Source organism: Mustela lutreola, chromosome X, assembly GCF_030435805.1.
Source record: "Mustela lutreola isolate mMusLut2 chromosome X, mMusLut2.pri, whole genome shotgun sequence".
Lineage (NCBI taxonomy): Eukaryota > Metazoa > Chordata > Mammalia > Carnivora > Mustelidae > Mustela > Mustela lutreola.
In genome coordinates, this window is record NC_081308.1 from 97685695 (window position 1) to 97707465 (window position 21771).

Sequence of the window (21771 nt, forward strand, 5' to 3'; positions counted from 1 at the left end):
TCTTAAGCAAGTTAGAGAGAGATTTTAGAGTACTCCTGGGAGAGTTTGAAAATGTATGAACTTCGTGAAACCTAGGACTGACAGTTGTTTGAGAAAACTGAAGATGAGAGACTAACTAGTATCATTGGCCTAAGGCAGTAAAACAAAGAAGGGTCTGTTAACAGCAGGTGAACTTCCACTGAACCTAGGGCAAAGGGCCATGTTTTTGAGAAGCAAACGTGGACTTATTTAAAGAAAACCAGCCTGGAGAGTCTTAGAGGGGAAGAAGGTGGAATAATCTGACTCCAGAACTGCAATAAAACCCAAATCTCATCACATAAAGGAGGATATTTTAAGAAATCAATTTTAAAAAGAGACATTTTCTCATTAAGAGATCTACAGGGGGAGGTCCTTATAATGGAAACTCCAAAAAGAATCCCCAAGTAAAAGAACCAAAAGTCTTAGATGTTTTTGTTTTATTTCTGAGTTTTTAGAGCCCTTTATATATTCTAGATCGAGCTACAGCTCCTTTGTTGGATATGGGTTTGCAGATATTTTCATGAATCTGTAGTTTGTCTTTTTATCCATTTAACAGAATCTTTTTCAAAAAGAGCAAAAGTTTTAAATTTTGAAAACTCCAGCTTATCACTTGTCCTTTTAATAGATTGTACTTGTAGTATCATGTCTAAAAACTCATCACTTAGTTTTAGCTTCCAAAGTTTATCTTGTAAGAATTCTTCTAGGGGTGCCTGGGTGGCTCAGTGGGTTAAAGCCTCTGCCTTCGGCTCAGGTCATGATCTCAGGGTCCTGGGATCGAGCCCCACATTGGACTCTCTGCTCGGCAGGGAGCCTGCTTCTTCCTTTCTCTCTGCCTGCCTCTCTGCCTACTCGTGATCTCTCTCTCTGTCAAATAAATAAATAAATAAAATCTTTTAAAAAAAAGGAATTCTTCTAAATGTTTTATAACTTTACATTTTACATTTAAACTCATTATTGATTTTGAAACAATTTGTGTATAATGTGGGGGCTTTCGGTTGAGGCCCTTATTTTGCCTATGGGTACCTAATTCCTTCCATTCCATTTGTTGAAAAGAATTTACACCATTGAATTGCTTTTGCAGTTTCAGGGAGACTCAGCTGGGGTTATTTATATGGATCTCTTTCTGGGCTCTCTGTTCTGTTGCACTGATCTGTGTATCTTTCCCTTAGCCAGTAACACACTCTTGATTCTGTATAATAAGTTTTAACATTAGATGGAGTGATTCATCTTTATTATTCTTTTAAAAATTTAGTTCCACTAAACCTTTGCATTTCCATAGATTTTATTTCATTTTATTTTTTATTTTTTAAAAGTTATATTTGTTTATATTAGAGAGAGAGAATGGGACAGAACACATGTGTTAGTAGGGAGAGGGGCAGAAGGAGAGAATCTTTAAGAAGACTCCCCACTGAGCCTGGATGCAGATTCAGGATCAATCCTATGACCTGTGAGATCAAAACCTGAGCTAAAACCATGAGTCAGATGCTTAACTGACTGAGTCACTCAGGTGACCCTCCATATAAATTTTATATGGCTTGAAAATATCTACCCAAAATCTTGATGTTATTTCTATAAAAATTTATAGTATTTTTATAGGAATTGCATCAATCTACATATCACTTTGGGGGAAATTGGTATCTTTACTATGGTGATTCTCCCAATCCAGGGACACTCTATGTACTCTAATTTCATAAATCATCGTTTTGTTATTTATAGCATATCAATTCCATACTTTGTTAGATTTAAAGTATTTAATGTTTTAGATCAATTGTAAATGGTATTGTTTCTAATTTTATTTTTCATATGTTCATTGCTAAGACCTAGAAATAAGATATATTTCTGTGTATTAACCTTATATTCTGAGACTTTGCTAAACTCACTTATTAATTCTATAAATATTTTGTAGTATCCATTTTTTCATAGATAACTGTTTTAACTATAATTAAGGACATTTTTATTTTGCTCTTTCTAATCTGCATGTCTTTTCTTACTTTATTGCCATGGCAAGGACTTTCAGTACTTTTGTTAAATAAGGGTACTGAGAACTCAACAGTCTTGCTTTGTTCAGTCTTTTTAACTTTTGAAATTCTAGTATGTGAGTTGTGATATCTCACTCTTGATGAGTAATGGTGTTGAAAACCTTCAATGTGTTTAATATCTATTCTAATACTTTATAATGGAAAGCTTTATCTCTACGTCTTATTCTAGAAGCATTAAAATATTATATTTTTACATTTAATTACATAATTGACTTCAAAATAATTTTCGTATATAAATACCAAAGATAGGGTTCCCACCTTTTCTGTGCGGACATCCTGTTGCAATACAATTTGTAACAAAACATTTTTTTCCCCACTGAGTTGTATTGGTGGCTTAACTGAAAAATCAGGAGAGGGACACCTGCGTGGCTTAGTGGGTTAAAACCTTTGCCTTCAGCTCAGGTCATGATCCCAGGGTCTTGGGATCAAGCCCCACATCAGGCTCTCTGCTTGGTGGGGAGCCTGCTTCCCCTCCTCTCTCTCTGCCTGACTCTCTTCCTACTTGTGATCTCTGTCTGTCAAATGAATAAATAAAATCTTAAAAAAAAGAAAGAAAAATCAGGAGATATGTATAAATTTATTTGTGACATTCTATTCTGTTCCTTTACTCCAAGTGTCTATACTTATGCCAACCCCACAATGCCCTCATTATTATAGCTTTATAGATATCTTGAAACCAGATAGTGCTGGGTCACTTGGACTTTGCTCTTCTTATACAGTATGTTTTTGCTTATTTGCAATTCTTTATAAACTTTAGAATCCAGGGGCACCTGGGTGGCTCAGTGGATTAAGCCTCTGCCTCTGGCTCAGGTCATGATCCCAGGGTCCTGGGATCGAGCTCTGTATTAGGCTCTCTGCTCAGCAGGAAGCTTGCTTCCCCCTCTCTCTCTACCTGCCTCTCTCCCTACTTGTGGTCTCTTTGTCTGTCAAATAAATAAATAAAATCTTCAAACAAACAAACAAACAAACAAAAACTTTAGAATCCAATCATCAACACATAGATCAATGGAACAGAACAGAAAACCGAGAAATTGACCCACACCTATATGGTCAACTCACCTTTGATACAGCAGAAAAGAATATCCAATAGAAAAAAGACAGCCTCTTTAATAAACAGTGTTGGGAAAACTGGACAGGGACATGCAGAAGAATGAAACTGGACCCCTTTCTTACACCATACACAAAAATAAGGTCAGAATTAATTAAAAACCTAAATGTGAGACAGGAAAGCATCAAAATCCTAGGGGAGAACACAAGCAGTAACCTCTTTGATCTCAGCTTTAGCAACTTCTTACTAGATACATCTCACGAGGCAAGGGAAACAAAAGCAAAAATGAACTATTGGGACTTCATCAAGATAAAAAGCTTCTGCACAGTGAAGGAAGCAACAAAACTGAAAGGCAGCCTATAAAATGGGAGAAGACACTTGAAAATGATATATCTAATAAAAGGTCAGTATCCAAAATTTAAAGAACTTATCAAACTCAACACCCAAATCCCAAATATTACTATTAAGAAATGGGCAGAAAACATGAATAGACACTTATCCAAAAAGACATTCAGATGGCTAACAGATATGAAAAGATGTTTATCATCACTCATCATCGGGGAAATACAAATCAAAACTACAATGAGATAACACTTGGCACCTGTCAGAATGGCTACAGGGAACAACACAAGAAACAGATGTTGATGAGGATTTGGAGAAAGGGGGACCCTCTTATAGTGTTGGTGGAAATGACAACTGGTACAGCTACTGTAGGACAACAGTATGGAGGTTCCTTGAAAAGTTAAAAATAGAACTACCCTATGATCCAGCAATTTCACTACTAGGTGTTTACCCAAAGGTTACAAGAATACTGATTCAAAGGGATACATGTACCTGATGTTTATAGCAGCATTATCTGCAATAGCCAAATTATGGAAACAGCCCAAATGTCCATCGACTGATGAATGGATAAATAAGATGTGGTACATATATAGAATGGACCATTACTCAGCCATAAAAAAGAATGAAATTTTGCCATTTACAATGATGTGGAAGAAGCTAAAGTGTGTTACACTAAGTGAAATAAGTCAGTCAGAAACAAACACCAAATGATTTCACTCATACATGGAATTAAGACACAAAACAGATGAATATGGGGGGAAAAACAGAGGCAAACCGTAGAAGAGACTCTTAACTATAGATAACAAACTGAGGGTTGCTAGAGGGGAGGTAGGTGGGGGATGGGTTAAGTAGGTGATGGTACTAAGAAGGATGCCTGTTGTAATAAGAACTGGGTGTTATATGTAAGTAATGAATTACTAAATCCTACACTTGAAACGAGTATTACACTATATGTTAACTAATTGGAACTTAAACAAAAATTTGGAAGAAAAAAATAAAGAAGATCTGCTGGAATTTGGGGGAGAGTATATTGAATCTATTGATAGATTCAGGGACAATTATACCATAAAAATAAGAATTTTTCCATCCATGAAAACATTATATGTCTTCATTTTATTTAGGTTTTCTTAAATTCAATTTCAACTCCTACATTGGTTTTTAGTTACAACTGTTTATTTTCTGGTTGCTTTATTGATTACAGTATGTATCCTCAACTTACTTCAGTGTACATTAAATTCTTATTATGCCATTTCACTTATAATGTAAGAAACTTAGAAGACACTCTTCTAAGTAGTAATATGATTCACTACTCTCCAAATCACTGTGTGAGTGTTGTACAATATTTCCCTTTTACATACATGATAAACTCCAAATTATTTACTTATTTATTTATTTAGTATTCTATTTTTAGTTGATTGTTGTTTATTTTTACACCTGGTTTTTTAGTCATTCATACCAAAACAAAATTTTATCTTTGTGTAGAATTACATCTTTGTTGGGTAAATACATAGAAATGAAATGACTAAGATTTATGGTAGATTTATATTAAAGTATTTAAGAACTATCAAATTATTTTCTGAAGTGTTTGTAGCATTTTGCATTTCTACCAGCATTGTAGGAGTGTTCTAGTTGCTCCATCTCCTTGTTAACTATTAGTACAGTCAAGCTTTTAAATATAAGCCATTCAAATCAGGGTATAAAGTTTTCTACTTGTGTATTTAATTTGCATTTCCTAAATGATTTACCACATTAAATATCTTTTCATGACCTTACTTACCATCCATATATCTTCTCCAGTTAACAGACTATCCAAATCTTTAGCTTATTTTTAATTAAGTTGTTTGGCTTCTTATTACTTAGTTGAAGGAGTTCTTTATATATTGTAGATACATGTCATTTGTCAGATATAAATTTTGCAAATATTTATTCTACTCTAAAATTTTTTATGTTACTTTTAAACAAGATTTTTTTTTCAAATTTTGAAAATGTCCAATTCTTTTATCTTTATTAGTTTGTGGAGTTTTTGTTATTTGTTGCATCTTAAGAAGTCTATATTCAGATCTATGATGCATTTATTTTTTAGATTTTTTCGGTGTGCTTGACAATATTACATTAGATTTTTAAAATTTTTTATAAACATTACGTTAGTTTTAAGTATACAATGTAGTGATTCCACAAGATTACACATTATGTTGCATTCACCACATCTGTCCCCATACATTGCTATTACAGTATCATTCCCTATGTTCTACCTTTTATTCCCATGACTTATTCATTCTGTAACTGGAAGCCTGTAACTCCAGGTCCATCCATGTTGTCTCAAATGGCACGATCTCATTCTCTTGTATGGCTATGCAATATTCAATTGTAATATTTAATATTCAATTGAATATGCAATATTCAATTAAATATTCACTCTTCAATTGTATTTTATGGCTATGCAATATTCAATGCAATGTTGCAATTCAATATGCAATATTCAATTCAATTCAACACACACACACACACACACACACTACATTTTCCTCATCCACTTGTCTATTGATATATACTTAAGTTGCTTCCATATCTTGGCTATTGTAAATAATGCTGCAATGAACATTGAAGTGCATATATCTTTTCAAATTAGTGTTTTTATTTTCTTTGGGTAAATAACCAATAGTGGAATTATTGGATCATATGGTAAATTTTTGTGTATGGTATGAAGCAAAAGCTATAGTTATAAAGATATCTAATTATTCACTTTGTTGTTATTTATGGTTCTTTTAGAGTTTACAATATAATTTTATAATTTAGAGTCTGTCTTCAAGTGATATTCTACTACTTTGTGTATAGTATAAGAACCTTAAAATAGTATATTTCTATTTTCTCATGTGGTCTTTAGGAAATTGCTGTCATCCATTTTACTTCTTCATTTCTTATAATCCCCATAATACATTGTTATTATTTTACTTAAAATAATCAGTTATTTTAAGTGGATATTTAGAGAAAATATGTTATATATATCCACAAATTTACCATTTGCATGCTTTTCATTCCTTTTTATAGATTTAGATTTCTACCTGATTTCATTTTCCTTTGATCTAAAGGACTCCTTTTGTCATTTCTTACAATGTTGGTCCCCTCATGATGAAATCTTCCAGCCTTTGTATGTCTAAAAAAGAAGTTCATCTTTTTTAAAAGATATTTTCACTAGTTATAAAATTCCAGGATTTGTTTTTTAAAACCTTTTACTACTTTAAAGATGTATCTGTATAGCTTTCTATCCCATATTTTCCCAAAGTGAAGTCTGCTGCCATCATTGTATTTGTCTGTGAGATAATTTTTCTGTACTCAAAAGAGAAAGACAGAAGCTTTCTTAGTTTCTCAACTTTAAGATTCCTTTGTTATTTCCATGAACTGTTAAAATAATGTAGCTTTTCCCCCCTCTGCTAAAGTTTGAATGTTTATATCTCCTCCCCCCCCTGTTCATATGTTGAAATCCTAACCCTCAAAGATATTGAAATTAGTATACAGAGCCTTTGGGAGGTAATTAAATTATGAGACCAAAGCTCTCATGATTGAGATTAGTGCTCTTGTGAAAGAGAACTCACAGAGCTCCTTAGTCCCTTCCACAGTGTGAGGGCACAGTGAGAAGTCTGCCATCCAGAAAAGGGCTCTCAACTATGCTGGTACTGATCTGGGACTACCAGGCTCTAGAACAGTGAGAAATAGATTTATTTTGTTTATAACCTACCCAGTCTGTGGTATCTGGTTATATAGTAACTCAAATAGACTAAGAAACCCTGATGTGCTTTCTCTGTTCCTTTCCCTCATATTGATCTCAACCTTAATTTATTTTGCCCTGAATTTCCATGACCAGTTCAGATTAAATTATACTCCCAGTAGTTTCTCCTCCATGTCGGGGAGGAGGGGGGCTAAAATATGGTTGGTATATTTTGAGTTCATAAAGGCAGAGAATATTCTTCACCAACAGACTTGTACATGGTCCCTTTTGAACTTGCTAGAAAACTAGAATTTGTGTAGTTTTCTCCTAGTTTTAACGCTATTCTTAGACTGGCCATCACATTTCCTATGCCTAGTGATAACCTTTCATTTTAGAGTTGGTACCTGTTGTCAGTTTGATTTTCAGTGTCCTGGCTCTTCCAGCCATCAAAAGTTCCATTATCTGGGGCGCCTGGGTGGCTCAGTGGGTTAAGCCGCTGCCTTCAGCTCAGGTCATGATCTCAGGGTCCTGGGATTGAGTCCCGCATCGGGCTCTCTGCTCAGCGGGGAGCCTGCTTCCTTCTCTCTCTGCCTGCCTCTCTGCCTACTTGTGATCTCTGTCAAATAAATAAATAAAATCTTAAAAAAAAAAAGTTCCATTATCTTAGTATCACTTCTTCCTCATATTTGATAATACCAATCAATCTGGTTCCACTTCTTGATTTGATATATATATAATATATATATATCCTTATTTATATATATATCTGCATATATGTTATATATATCCATGTATATCTGTTTATTATATTTCAAATAAAAAATTATGTGTCCTCTTCTCTTTGACATCTATAGTACTTTCTGCCTTACTCTACATTATAAAGCCTGGCTTAGACTTCTCTATATATGTTAGTCATATTCTTATCTAAAAGCATTTTCCCCCCTCAGGTAGCTCTGTCAGTTCATAGAACCTTAAAATACTATGTACATGATTTTCTAGGCCTCACCTTTAGAAAACACGGGCCATCAGAAAAAAATATTCCAACAATAAAAATATAGCATATAATTACTGACATTATATTAGAAATTACCTAATTACCTAATCTAAGTTTCTCATTTAACTGATGAATAAAACCAGGTTAAGTATTTGGCAACAGTAATCTGGACTAGAAGTTAGTATTCCTCATATTCACCCATAGCTCTTTGAGCTATATTAGGTCACCTTCCCCTGCATTTACTAACATCCTGTTTGGATATCTCAACCTCTTCTTCACCTCTCAAATCTTTGCTTCAAATATATAAGTTGGAATTTTTAGGACCACATACTGCTAACTTTCATTATAATGTATATATTTCAGATAGGTATTGAACATAAACAAGCAAAAAGCCTATCCAAAATGCAATACAGATTTTAATCTTCTCATAGCCTGACTTTGCCTTTAAAACAGTTCTTATATGATTGCACTATTGGATTTGCATTTATCAAGGTGCAAAGTAAATGGCAGTAAATTATATTTTACTGTATTATAATATAAAGTTAAAATAAAATTATACTTCTGAGATGGTTTAGGCTTAATCTAACTTCTCAAATGTGTTTATGCTCACAAGAATAAGTATTGATAATTTTCTTAAATATTAAAAAGCAAATGATTATTCAGTTCCAAGAGCAAGGAAATTACTGTCATTTTTCAAACTCAGTTATCCACCATGAAAGCTCTGTAACATACTTTAAAAACCAGAAAATATAAATTCAAGTACATTGACTTGTAGGTGCTATCAACCGGTGAACCAACTGATGATTGTTAAACTATAATTGCCAATTTATTCCTACCAGACGCTCCCCAGTAACATGTTATTTGAACATCTGTTGATAAATAACCACTCAATCATCATTTAGAGCATTAGTCTACCAGGTGGTATATAATCCTGGTACAAGATAATTTTTTTTAAAGGAAACATTAGAACTAGGAAGCTGCCATTTGTTTTACTTCCATGTTTTGGCATTCAACATAGTTTCATGTTGTGGAGAACAGATTGTAACCATTTTGTCACTGTCCCTGCCTGACAAGTGTCAATATTATTGTATCAGCAAATAACTACTTGGAATATGTTTCTTGATGGTGGTGATAACCAAACATTATAATATCACTGTGTTGGAAAGATTTTGAGAAATCATTTATATCTTCCTTTTGGCCTTTGAACTAAACCTCAGTCATTTTAATATGCCCCTATATTTAATGGCTTATTTGTTTGTTTTGTTTTGTTTGTTGTTTTTTAGAGAGAAAGAGAGTGAGTGCACACATGAGTGGGGGGAGCAGAGGCAGAGGGAGAGGGAATCTCAAGCAGACTCCACCTGGAGTAGGAGTCTAATGCAGGGATAGATCCCATAACCCCAAGATCAGACCTGAGCCAAAACCAAGAGTTGGACACTTAACCAATTAAGCCAATTAAGTGACAATTTAAATTTTAAAAATTTAAAAAGTTGGGATGCCTGGGTGGCTCAGTGAGTTAAGCATCTGACTTTGGCTCAGGTTGAGATAGAGTCAAATAAATAAATAAACACCTTTTTTTAAAAAAGACTGGTTATGAGCACCTGGGTGGTTCAGTGGGTTAAGCCTCTGCCTTCAGCTCAGGTCATGATCTCAGGGTCCTGGGATAGAGTCCTGCATAGGGCTCTCTGCTCAGCTGGGAGCCTGCTTCTCCCTCTTTCTCTGCCTCTCCTGCCTCTCTGCCTACTTGTGATCTCTGTCTAATAAATAAATGAAATCTTAAAAAAAAAAGACTGGTTATGAACTGAATTGATTCAGATTTCTTAAGAATAATCTGTTCTGTCTCTACTGCTATCATAAGCCAATAGGTGGAAGTACAGATATAGGGGATAAATAACATTGTCCTGCCAGTTGTACAGATGTCCAGTGATACAGGTCAAAACACCTACTTAAATGTTGATTGGATGATTATTACCACTAGGGGCCACAGAATGTACTTAATGTAATTAAGGTGTAGCTCCAAAGTTTTGAGAGAAAGTCAGAAAACTGTCTTCCTCCAAACCTAAAATTACTAGGATCAACATGAAATAGATTAGACTGGTCACATGCAGAAGTGCTCTACTACGCAAAATGAATTGCAAATGTTATTTTTACTGAGATTTCTCCCAGAACTTGATTTTTACCACTGTCACTCCACCTCATCAAAATGAGTAAAATATAAATATCCATCCACTTATAACACATAGTCTTATAAAGCTCTGGCAGTAGAGATATCTGCAGAGTTTAGGAAAAGCAAATCCAATCAGTAAGACTAAACTGTCAATCCAGACTTGTTCATTTGAGTGACAGGCTGTATTCAGTAGATGTGATTTTTATATTCACATTCCCACAGAAAGTATTCTTTATAGTGAAATAGGCCAAATCTGGGGTTACCACCACCTGCATTAATGATCCATAGAAAGTCCTTCAACTCTTGTTGAATTGTGTACTTGATGTCAAAAGGAGTATACCACAGACAACAGGGATTACTAGGAATTTCATGTCTGCCCATTTTCTTTTCTTAATGGTACCTTTTGAGTGTACCAATCCATTTTAAGCAGTTGGAAGATGTGCTGCAGGAAGAGATTTTAACAGTCCTTCTCTACCAGCTAACATTTGTGTATAACAGTTTAGGTAACAATGCAATCGGATGGGTTGGCCTCAGGTGACTACAGTTTTTTCACTTTTCTTCCTGCTTTTCAAACACCACTTCACAAAAGAGAACTTGAAAAGAAAGTATTTGGTGTTGATTAGAAGAAAAAAAAAAGCCTTTTATAAAAATATCCCTTTTTGTCTTCATTTCTTCTCTTCCTTACCCAACCCCAATTTTCCTCATAGAAGAACTATGATCTGCTATCAAATTCTCTTATTAATTTATATCTGAAAAGCCTCTAGGTACACAGTACAAAGATTAAAATATAAATTAATAGAAAAAATAAAAAAAAAGCTGTTTCCTGTTTCTCTGAAACAGTCCATTTGTGGATACTCTCATATCTCTGTTTCTTAGTATGTAGGAATTTTCAATGACAAAATTGAAAACTCTACCCCAAATATCTCCATAGACACATGCATACTATTTAAATAGCAATAAGTATTTATGCAGGATTTTCTGTAGAAAAATTACCCCTAAATTTCACATTGCATATTTTTAGTTCTTGACTTGTATAAATCTGGCATTATAGGTGGACAAAAGCTACCAGGTGGTCAAATTTGAGAAGTTGAGGTTCTCAGGAGTGTACACACACATTTGTTCTAATGTTTAATATTTTATCATTAGATATACATTTTTTGGATTTTGAACACATTTCTTTTAGGTTCTCCTATTTAAATAAATCAACACATCTGAGAAGAGGAACTTAAACCCTGACATCTTCCATTTCTAAATTTTTGTGAAAGCTTAATGTAACCATATATATATGAGCACTTTTGTTCGTGTAAGTATTGGTATAAGCCTTAGACATTTAGTAAGTTATTGGAGCAGCAAGAAGTTTTAGAGATCCCCTAATTTAAATTCTTCACATTATAGAGGAAGAAATAGGAAGAGTGAGTGGCTCGAATCCCAGATCAGTATTTATTCCTCTATATCAAGCTGATCTTACCATTGTGTTATAGACATGGTGTGTGTACAAACTTACCAGTTAAAGCTCTTTATGTGACAGAAAAGTATCTACCCCTTCCTCTTGATAGCATAAGCCAAATGCTCTGATATAAACCTGGTTTTCTAGACTTCTAAAGCACAGAGTAGGCAGAAGTATGCAGACAAGGTATAAATGTATGACGTAAGTTTAGAGAAGATAAATGTCTTATTGTTATCACACATTGAAAACTCACTTATGGGGCACCTGGGTGGTTCATTCAGTTAAGCATCTGACTGTGGCTTAGGTCATGATCTCAGGGTCCTGGGATCAAGCCCCATGTCCCTCTCCCTTTCTCTCTCTCTCTCTCAAATAAATAAAATCTTAAAAAAAAGAAAATTCATTTAAACTAAAAGTGATGTTTAGGGTGAAAGGTTAGGCATTGTGTACAGTGGTAAAAGTTGTTCTGAAACTCACTAATCTTTCTCATTTTTCTCCAGCTGTACTGAAGTGTAGTTGAAAAATAAAATTGTGTATATTCAAAGTATATAATGTGATCTGTATATGTATACATTATGAAATGATTAGCATATCAAGTTAACACATTTATCACCTCATATAGTTACCTTTTGTATGTGGGGGCATGAGAATATCTAATATCTACTGTCTTAGCAAATTTTAACTATATAATATGGTACAACTAACTATAGTAACCGTGGTGTACATTAGATATCCAGAACTTACTCATATTATAAACAAAATTATGTACCCTTTGACATGTATCTGCCTGTTTACATGACCCATATCCACCCCTATCAACCACCACTCACTCTCTGTTTCTATGAGTTAGACTTAGAAAAAAAAATTTTAGATTCAACATGTGAGATCATACAGTATTTTTTTTTCCTCTACCATATTTCCCTTACCATAATGTCCTCCATGTTCAACCATATTGTCACAAAGGTCAGAATTTCCTTCTTTTTTATGGCTGACTAATATTCTATTTTATATTCTTTTCTTAAGATTTTTAAAATTTTAATTTTAATTATATACAGTTAACATATAGTTTTATGTTAGCTTCAGGTACACAATATAGTGCTTCATCAATTCTATACATTAGTCAGTGTTCATCATGATAAATGTATGCTTTAATCCCCATCACCTATTTTGTCCATCCCACACCACCCTCCCCTCTGGTAGCCATCAGTTTGCTCTTTATAGTTAAGGGTCTGTTCTTGGTTATCTCTCTTTTGTTCATTTGTTCATTTTTTCTTAAACTCCACCTGGGTGGCTCAGCTGGTTAAGCAACTGTCTTCAGCTCAGGTCATGAACCTGGAGTCCTGGGATCAAGTCTTGCGTCAGGATCCCTGCTCAGTGGGGAGTCTGCTTCTCCCTCTCCCTCTGCCCCTAGCCCCTCTCATAATCTCTCTCTCATTTTCTCTCTCTCAAATAAATAAATAAAATCTTAAATAAAACTCTCTATATAAGTGCAATCATATGATATTTATCTTTTTCTAACTTATTTTGCATATGATCAGGCTCTCTAGCTCCATACATGTTGTTGCAAATGTCAATATTTCATTCTTTTTATGGCTATGTAATATTCCATTATATATAATATGTAATATATTATATATAATATTCCATTTATATATAAATAATATATATTATGTATGTAATATGCCACTTCTTCCTTGTCCATTCACCTATTGATGGGCACTTGGGCTGCTTCCATAATTTGGAAGGAGTGCATATATCCTTTCAAATTAGTGGTTATTTTAAAATTATTCTTTGGGTAAATAGCCAAATGTGCAATTGCTATACTATAGGGCAGTATGTTTTTTAACTTTTAAACTGTTTGAGGAACCTCCATATTGTTTTCCAGAGTGGTTGCACCAGTTTGTGTTCCCACCAACAGGGTAAGAGGGTTCTTCTTTCTCTACATCTTCATTACATTGAGATATGTTCCCTCTAAACCTATTTGGGGGGCGCCTGGGTGGCTCAGTGGGTTAAGCCGCTGCCTTCGGCTCAGGTCATGATCTCAGGGTCCTGGGATCAAGTCCCGCATTGGGCTCTCTGCTCAGCGGGGAGTCTGCTTCCTCCTCTCTCTCTCTCTTGCCTGCCTCTCTGCCTACTTTTGATCTCTCTCTGTCAAATAAATAAATAGAATCTTTAAAAAAAATAAATCTATTTGGTTGAGAGTTTTCATCATGAATGATGTTGCACTTTGTCAAATGCTTACCCTACATCCACCAAGATGATCAGATGGTTTTTATACTTCTTCTTTTTTTTCTTTTTATGTTTCAAGTTTTTATTTAAATTCTAGCTATTTAACATACAGTGTAATATTAGTTTCAGGAGTAGAATTTAGTGGTTCATCACTTATATACAGCACTCAATGCTCATTACAACGAGTGCCCTCCTTAATAACCATCACCCATTTAGCCCATCCTCCCACCCACCTCCAATCCAACAGCCTTCAGTTTATTTTCTATAGTTATGATTCTCTTTTATGGTTTGCTTCCCTCTCTTTTTCCCCTCTATATTCATCTGTTTTGTTTCTTAAACTCTACAAGTCAGAGAAGTCATATGGTATTTGTCTTTCTGTGACTGATTTATTTCACTTAGCATAATATACTGCAGCTCCATCCACATCACTGCAAATGGAAAGATTTCATTCTTTTGATGGCTGATTAATGTTCCATTGTGTGTGTGTGTGTGTGTGTGTGTATGTGTGTGTGTGGGTACACACACAAATAACATACCTTCTTTATACCTTCATTAATTGATGGACATTTGGGTTGTTTCCATAATTTGGCCTTGATAATTTTGCAATAAACATGTGGGTGCTTGTATACATTTGAATCAGTATTTTTGTACCTTAGATAAATACCACATAGTAAAATTGCTGAATTATACTTAGTTCTATTTTTAACGTTTTGAGGAACCTGCAAACTATTTTCCCACAATGGCTCCACTAGATTGCATTCCCACCAAGAGTGTAAGAGGGTTCCCTTTCCTCTAAATCTGCATCAACACTTGTTTCCTGTGTTGTTAATTTTAGCCATTCTGACAAGCTTGAAGTGATATCTCATCATAGTTTTTTGATTTGTATTTCCCTAATGATGAGTGATGTTGAACATCTTTTCATGTGTTTGTTAGTCATCCGGATGTCTTCTGTGGAAAAAAAAGAAGTCTATTTATGTCTCCTGCCAATTTCCTAACTGGATTATTTGTTTTTGGGGGGGTATTGAGTTTAATAAGATTTTTAAATAGATTTTTGATAATAACCCTTAATCAGATATGTCATTTGCAAATATCTTCTTCCATTCTGTGGCTGCCTTTTTGTTTTGCTGATTGTCTCATTCACTGTGCAGAAGCTTTTTATCTAGATGAAGTCCCAATAGTTCATTTTTGCTTTATTTCCCCCCTTGCCTCAGGAGATGTATCTAGTAAGAAGTTGCTACAGCTGAGATCAATGAGATTACTGCCTGTGTTCTCCCCTAGGATTTTGATGGTTTCTTGTCTCACATTTAGGTTTTTAATTAATTTTGGCTTTATTTTTGTGTATGGTATAAGAAAGGGGTCCAGTTTCATTCTTCTGCACGTCACTGTCCAGTTTCCCCAACACCATTTGTTGAAGAGACTGCCTTTTTTCCATTGGATATTCTTTCCTCCTTTGTCAAAGATTAGTCGACCATATAGATGTGGGTCCATTTCTGGGCTTTCTATTCTGTTCCATTGATTTGTGTGTCTGTTTTTGTACCAGTACCATACTGCCTTGATCACTAAAGCTTTGTAATATAGTTTGAAGTCTGGAATTATGAAGACTCCAGCTTTGCTTTCCTTTTTCAAGGCCATTTGGCTATTTGATTTCTTTTGTGGTTCCATACAAGTTATAGGATTATTTGTTCAAGCTCTGTGTAGAATGCTGTTGGTATTTTAAAAAAATTATTTTATTTATTTGACAGAGAGAGATCACAAGTAGGCAGAGGCAGGCAGAGAGAGAGAGGAGGAAGCAGGCTCCCTGCTGAGCAGAGAGCCTGATGCAGGGCTCGATCCCAGGACCCCAAGATCATGACCTGAGCCGAAGGCAGAGGCTTAACCCACTGAGCCACCCAGGCACCCCTGCTGTTGGTATTTTGATAGGAATTGCATTAAATGTGTAGATTGCTTTAGGTAATATAGACATTTTAACAATATTTTTTCTTCTAATCCATGGCCATGGAATGGTTTTCCATTTCTTTGTTTCCTCTTCAATTTCTCTCATAAGTATTCTAAAGTTTTCGAAGTACAAATCTTTTATGTCTTTGGTTAGGCTTACTCCTATATCTTACTGGTTTTGGTGCAGTTGTAAATGGGATGGATTACTTGATTTCTCTTTCTGCTGCTTCATTACTGGTGTATAGAAATGCAACAGATTTCTGTATGTTGATTTTGTCTCCTGCAACTTTACTGAATTTGTGGAACTGTTTTGGTGATTTTTTTGGTGGCATCTTTTAGATTTTCTCCATAAATTATCATATCATCTGCATATTGTGAAAGTTTAATTTCTACCTTGCTGATTTGAATGCCTTTTATTTCTTTTTGTTTTCTGATTGTTGAGGCTAGGACTTCCAGTACAATGTTAAATAACAATGGAGAATGGACATTCCTGTCTTGTTCAAGACTGTAGAGAGAAAGCTCTCAACTTTTCACCACTGAGGATGGTATTAGCTGTGGGCCTTTTGTATATGACCTTTGCGAGGTTGAGGTATGTCCCCTCTATCCCTACATTGTTGAAGGTTTTTACCAAGAATGGATGCTATATTTTGTCAAATGCTTTTTCTGCATCTATTGAGAGGGTCATGTTTTTTATCCTTCCTTTTATTAGTGTGTTATATCACATAGATTGATTTCTGATTATGGAACAACTCCTATAGCCTAGGAATAGTTCCCCCTTGATTGTGGTGAATGATTCTTTTAATGTACTGTTGGATTCAATTTGCTAGTATTTTATTGAGAATATCTGCATCCCTGTTCATCAGAGATATTGGTCCATAATTCTCCTCTTTGGACGGGGGAAGTCTTTGGTTTTGGAATCAAGGTCATGCTGGCCTCATAGAATGAATTTGGAACTTCTCTTCCATTTTTATTTTTGGAAACAGTTTGAGAAGAATAGGTGTTAACTCTTCTTTAAATGTCTGATACAATTCCCCTGAGAAGCCATCTGGCCCTGGACTTTTGTTTGTTGGGAGATTTTTTTAAATTTATTTTTTATTTTCAGCATAACAGTATTCATTATTTTTGCACCACACCCAGTGCTCCATGTTGGGAGATTCTTGATAACTAATTCAATTTCTTTGCTGGTTATTGGTCTGCTTGAATTTTTTATTTTTTCTTGTTTCAGTTTTGGTAGTGTATTGTTTCTAGAAATATATCCACTTGTTCCAGATTGCCCTATTTTCTTAAAATTGTTTGTATTTCTGTGCTGTTGATTGTGATCTCTCCTGTCTCATTTGTAATTTTATTTACTTGGGTCCTTTCTCTTTTCTTTTTGATAAGTCTGGCTTGGGGGTTATCAGTTTTATTTATTCTTTCAAAGAAAAAGATCCTAGTTTCATTGATATCTCCTACTGAGATTTGTTTGTTTCTATATCACTTATTTTCTGCTCTAATCTTTATTATTATTATTTCTCTTCTCCTGGCTTTAGGTTTCATTTATTGTTCTTTTTCTAACTCCTTTATGTATAAGGTTAGTTGTGTACTTTAGATTTTTCTTGTTTCTTGAAATAAGCCTATATTGTAATATACTTCCCTCTGTGAGCATTTTTGCTGCATCGCAAAGTTTAGACTATCTTCTTTTCATTGTTTCCACATATTTTTTATTCTTTATTTTCCTGGTTAACCCATTCATTCTTTAGTAACGTATTCTTTAACCTCTAGGTATTTGTGGTCTTTCCGAATTTTATTTTTTGGTTGACTTCAAGTTTGATAGCCCTGTGGTTGGTAAATAAGCACGGTATGGTCTCAATCATTTTGTATTTGTTAAAATCTGATTTGTGACTCAGTATGTGATCTATTCTGGGGAATGCCACATGTTTACTCAAAAAGAATGTATATTCTACTGCTTTAGAGTGTTATATTCTGAATATGTCCGTTAAGTCCATCTGGTCCAGTGTGTCATTCAAAGCCATTGCTTCCTTGTTGATTTTCTTCTTAGGTGATCCATCCACTATTCTAAGTGGGTATTAAATCCCCTACTATTACTGTATTTTTAACAATTAGTTTCTTTATGTTTGTTATTAATTTATTTATATATTTGTGTGATCTCAATTTGGGGGCATAAATGTTTAGAATTGTTAGATCATCTTGATGAATAAACCCCTTAATTATTATATGATGCACTTCAGCTCTTGTTACAGTCTGGCTTATCAGCTAGTTTGTCTGATATAAGTATGGCTACTCTGGCTTTCTTTTGCCATTTATTAGCATCATAAATGGTTCTCCATTCCTTTTGTTGGATTCTGCAGGTGTCTTTAGGTCTGAAATGCATGTCTTGCTGGCAGTATATAGATTGTTCTTATTTATTTATTTTTTTAAGAGTGTATTTATTTATTTGAAAGGGAACATGAGAGAGAGAGAGAGAGAGCATGAACAGGGGGAGAGGCAGAGGGAGAAGAAGAAACAGACTCCCTGCTGAGTGGGGATCCCAGTGCAGAGCTTGATCCCAGGACCCTGGGATCAGGACCTGAGCCAATGGCAGATGCTTAACTTACTGAGCCTTAATGGGTCTTTTTTTTTTTTTTTTTTTTAAATCCATTCTGATAGCCTATGTCTTTTGATTGGAACATTTACTCCATTTACATTCAAAGTGATTTTTGATAGATATTAATTTAGTACCATTGTATTACTCTATAACTCATTGTTTTTGAAGATTTCCTCTGTTCTTTTCTAGTTTTTTGTTTTTCTTTCTTAGCCAAAGAGTCCCCTTTAATATTTCTTATTAGGCTGATATAGTGGCCACAAACTCCTTTAGATTTTGTTTGTCTGGGAACTTCTTTATGTCTCCTTCTATTCTGAATGACAGCCCTTCTCATTACCTCAGTCAGTGGCTTTGGGAGTACGTTTTCTTTATGGAATCCTCTGCTCTCTCTCTCTCTCTCTCTCTGTCTCTTTCCTGCTTTTCCCCACCACTGCTCCCCCTCCCGGTTTCACCTCTCTCTGTGATCAGGGCTGTCTTTCCTCCATAATGCCCATGATCCTTTTCTCCCCCAAATTACATCTCTACATCTCCTACCTTCCATGATGTGGCCTCCTCTGTCCCTCTAGTTGTGCAATTTGATTGGTCAGTCCTCAGATTAATTTCTTGGGTGTTCAGAATGATTTGATATTTATCTAGCTGTGTTCCAGAGATGAGACAAGCATAGGGTCCTCCTACTTCTCTGCTATCTTTCCTCTATTCTTCCTCTTGTTAATGTTATATATCACATTGATATGTGAATTGGAAGCCTCAATATTCTTTATCATCCACCTTGGGTGAAGGATGACATAAGAATCCAATTTCAGATTTTTTTCTCCAACAATGTCTGAACCCACTTCACTGTCATTAAGATACTCTTATCCATGGGTAAATATGTCAAAATTGGTGTTTTATGTGGGAATGACAGTATAAAACTTTTTTTTTTATCTTACTGATGTGACTTTGTCCTGATCTTTCCCATTATATCTGAAATCCCTTTATCAGAAAAGTTATTCCTTTGTATTTCCAAACATTTTCAGTTTACAAAGTATAACTGTAAAAGGGGATCTTAATTTGTCAGATTGCTCGAAAGTGGTTTAGTTAGGTGAAACTTACCAAGGTAAAGTTTGATGGAAACATAACCACAATATAGAGAACATGAAATGGGATTTATAAAGACGATAGCAGGCATTGCATTAGGGAATTCTAGACAGGAAATGGGCAGCTATGAGGTTGAATAATTCTAGAAATGAATATGGCATATAGAGGTGATGAAAATATACTGAAAACGCTTTACATTTTGCTAAGAGCCACCTAGGGTTTTGTAAAAAGTCCTGGAGGGAAAGAAAGCATTGATGCAAGCTGAAGATGGCTGGCATTTATTGGGTATTTTCTATGTGGAGGGCTTTGTGTTACTCTCTGTGGTGTACCAGCTCCCTCACAATATTTGGTACTTATAGCTAAACAATGCACATTTCTTGAATTTTAGGACAAAAAACTTTAAAAATTTTCAAGTCAAGTGATTTCCTACATACTATAATGCTAATTTTTTAAGATATTGTCTCTTTCTGTTCAAACATGTACCATAGTTCCTGTTTATAAATGTACTAAAGTCTGCTCAAGCATAGAAATAAAGTAAAAGATCTAACATGCAGAGTTCTTAACTAGGACCAATTCTCCTAGTTTATTATTCTGGAGGGCAAATAGTTGCACATCATTGAGAAACTAATGGTGCAAGTCGTAGAGAAAGTTTCAAGTCATTGAAAGTCTGTCATATCATTCTCAGCATAATACAGTACCCTGAGGATTTCAAATCTAGCCTTGCTACAAATTATGCTAAATCCCACTTACACACTACACAGCTCTTTGGACTGGCAGATTCAAAAATTATATTACCTAAAGTCAATAATGCCTTATACTTCCTTTTCTTTTCTCTATATACATCACCTTTTCCTTCACCTGCTATATCTTCAACTCAGAGTTTGACTTGAAACCAGAACTTGACAGTCACACTAATTTGATGGGCAAAGGAGGTACTTGTTCTCATGAATGTTTCCTATATCGAAGTCTTTCAGCTGCCTGTTGTAAGGCTGGAATGTAAAACCAATGACTCCTTTCTCTTGTGATATCCTTTGGCTCCATGCTGTGAGTCAAACACAATCATTCTACTGTTCATTGGCAGCCATTGAAAACTATGGAAATCTAACATATTAGTTATTATCAATTATCTGTGTTTACCAAAGTGGATTCCATTGTCCTGGAAGTCTAGGTTGAGAGTTCAGAGTCCCTCACCCAGGTAAGGACTATTATAAAATCTATATTTAGAGAGTATTGAGTGGTAATTAAGTCCCCAGGCTGTGGAGCAAGACTAACTATGTTTAAGTATTTGCTCCATTTCCTGCAGTTAGACCATGTGGTACATGTAATTTAGTATCTCTGTATCTTAGATTTTTTTTTTTAATTTGGAAAAGCATGTGGTTTTTTGTGAGGGTTAAGCAATATGTGTAATATTTACAATACATAAAAATTATCAGTTATTTATTATTACTGTGGCTTTTTAATTTTATTCAATGTCAAGACCTTTTCTAGGAGCTGAAAGTACAAAGATGAAAATAGTTTTTATTTTTTTTAAAGACTATTTATTTAAGAGAGAATGAGAAAACAAGCAGGGAGAGCAGAGAGAGAGGGAAAAGTAGACTCCCTGCTGAAAAGGAAGCCTGACTCAGGGCTCCATCCCAGGACCCCAGGATCATGACCTGAGCCAAAGGAAGTTGTTTAGCTGACTGAGCCCCCCAGGTACCCAAAAATATTTTCAAAAATAGGGGAAGCAAACAGTTATATTGTGTGATCTCTGCCGATCAAATGACTTGTTTGAGATACTAACTACTCATGTTGTTAGTTATCAGAAGAGTTTCATTGCTCTTTGCTTTGCCCTTTCTCAGGATAAAAAAAAATGAACACCTATATCTTGTTTTAGGTATGAGTATGCAATCATGACTTCCTACCAAAAGGAGGTTTATAACGAAGAGAACAAACAAAACTTTAAGGAAGATTACTTACTGGAATGAGGTCCATTCCAAGTGGTCCAGACAGAACAATTTCAAACTTTAAGGAAATTATTCCTGAATACTCTGGACCATATTGATAACTACAATCTTATAGCTATTATAATATTCACATTTAGAGAGTATAGCATGGTAGTTAAGTGCCTAGGCTATGAATCTAGACAGGACTGAAATATAAATGACATAGTTGAAAGAATTCTGGATTAAAGGCTAGTCCTGGTTTATTAATT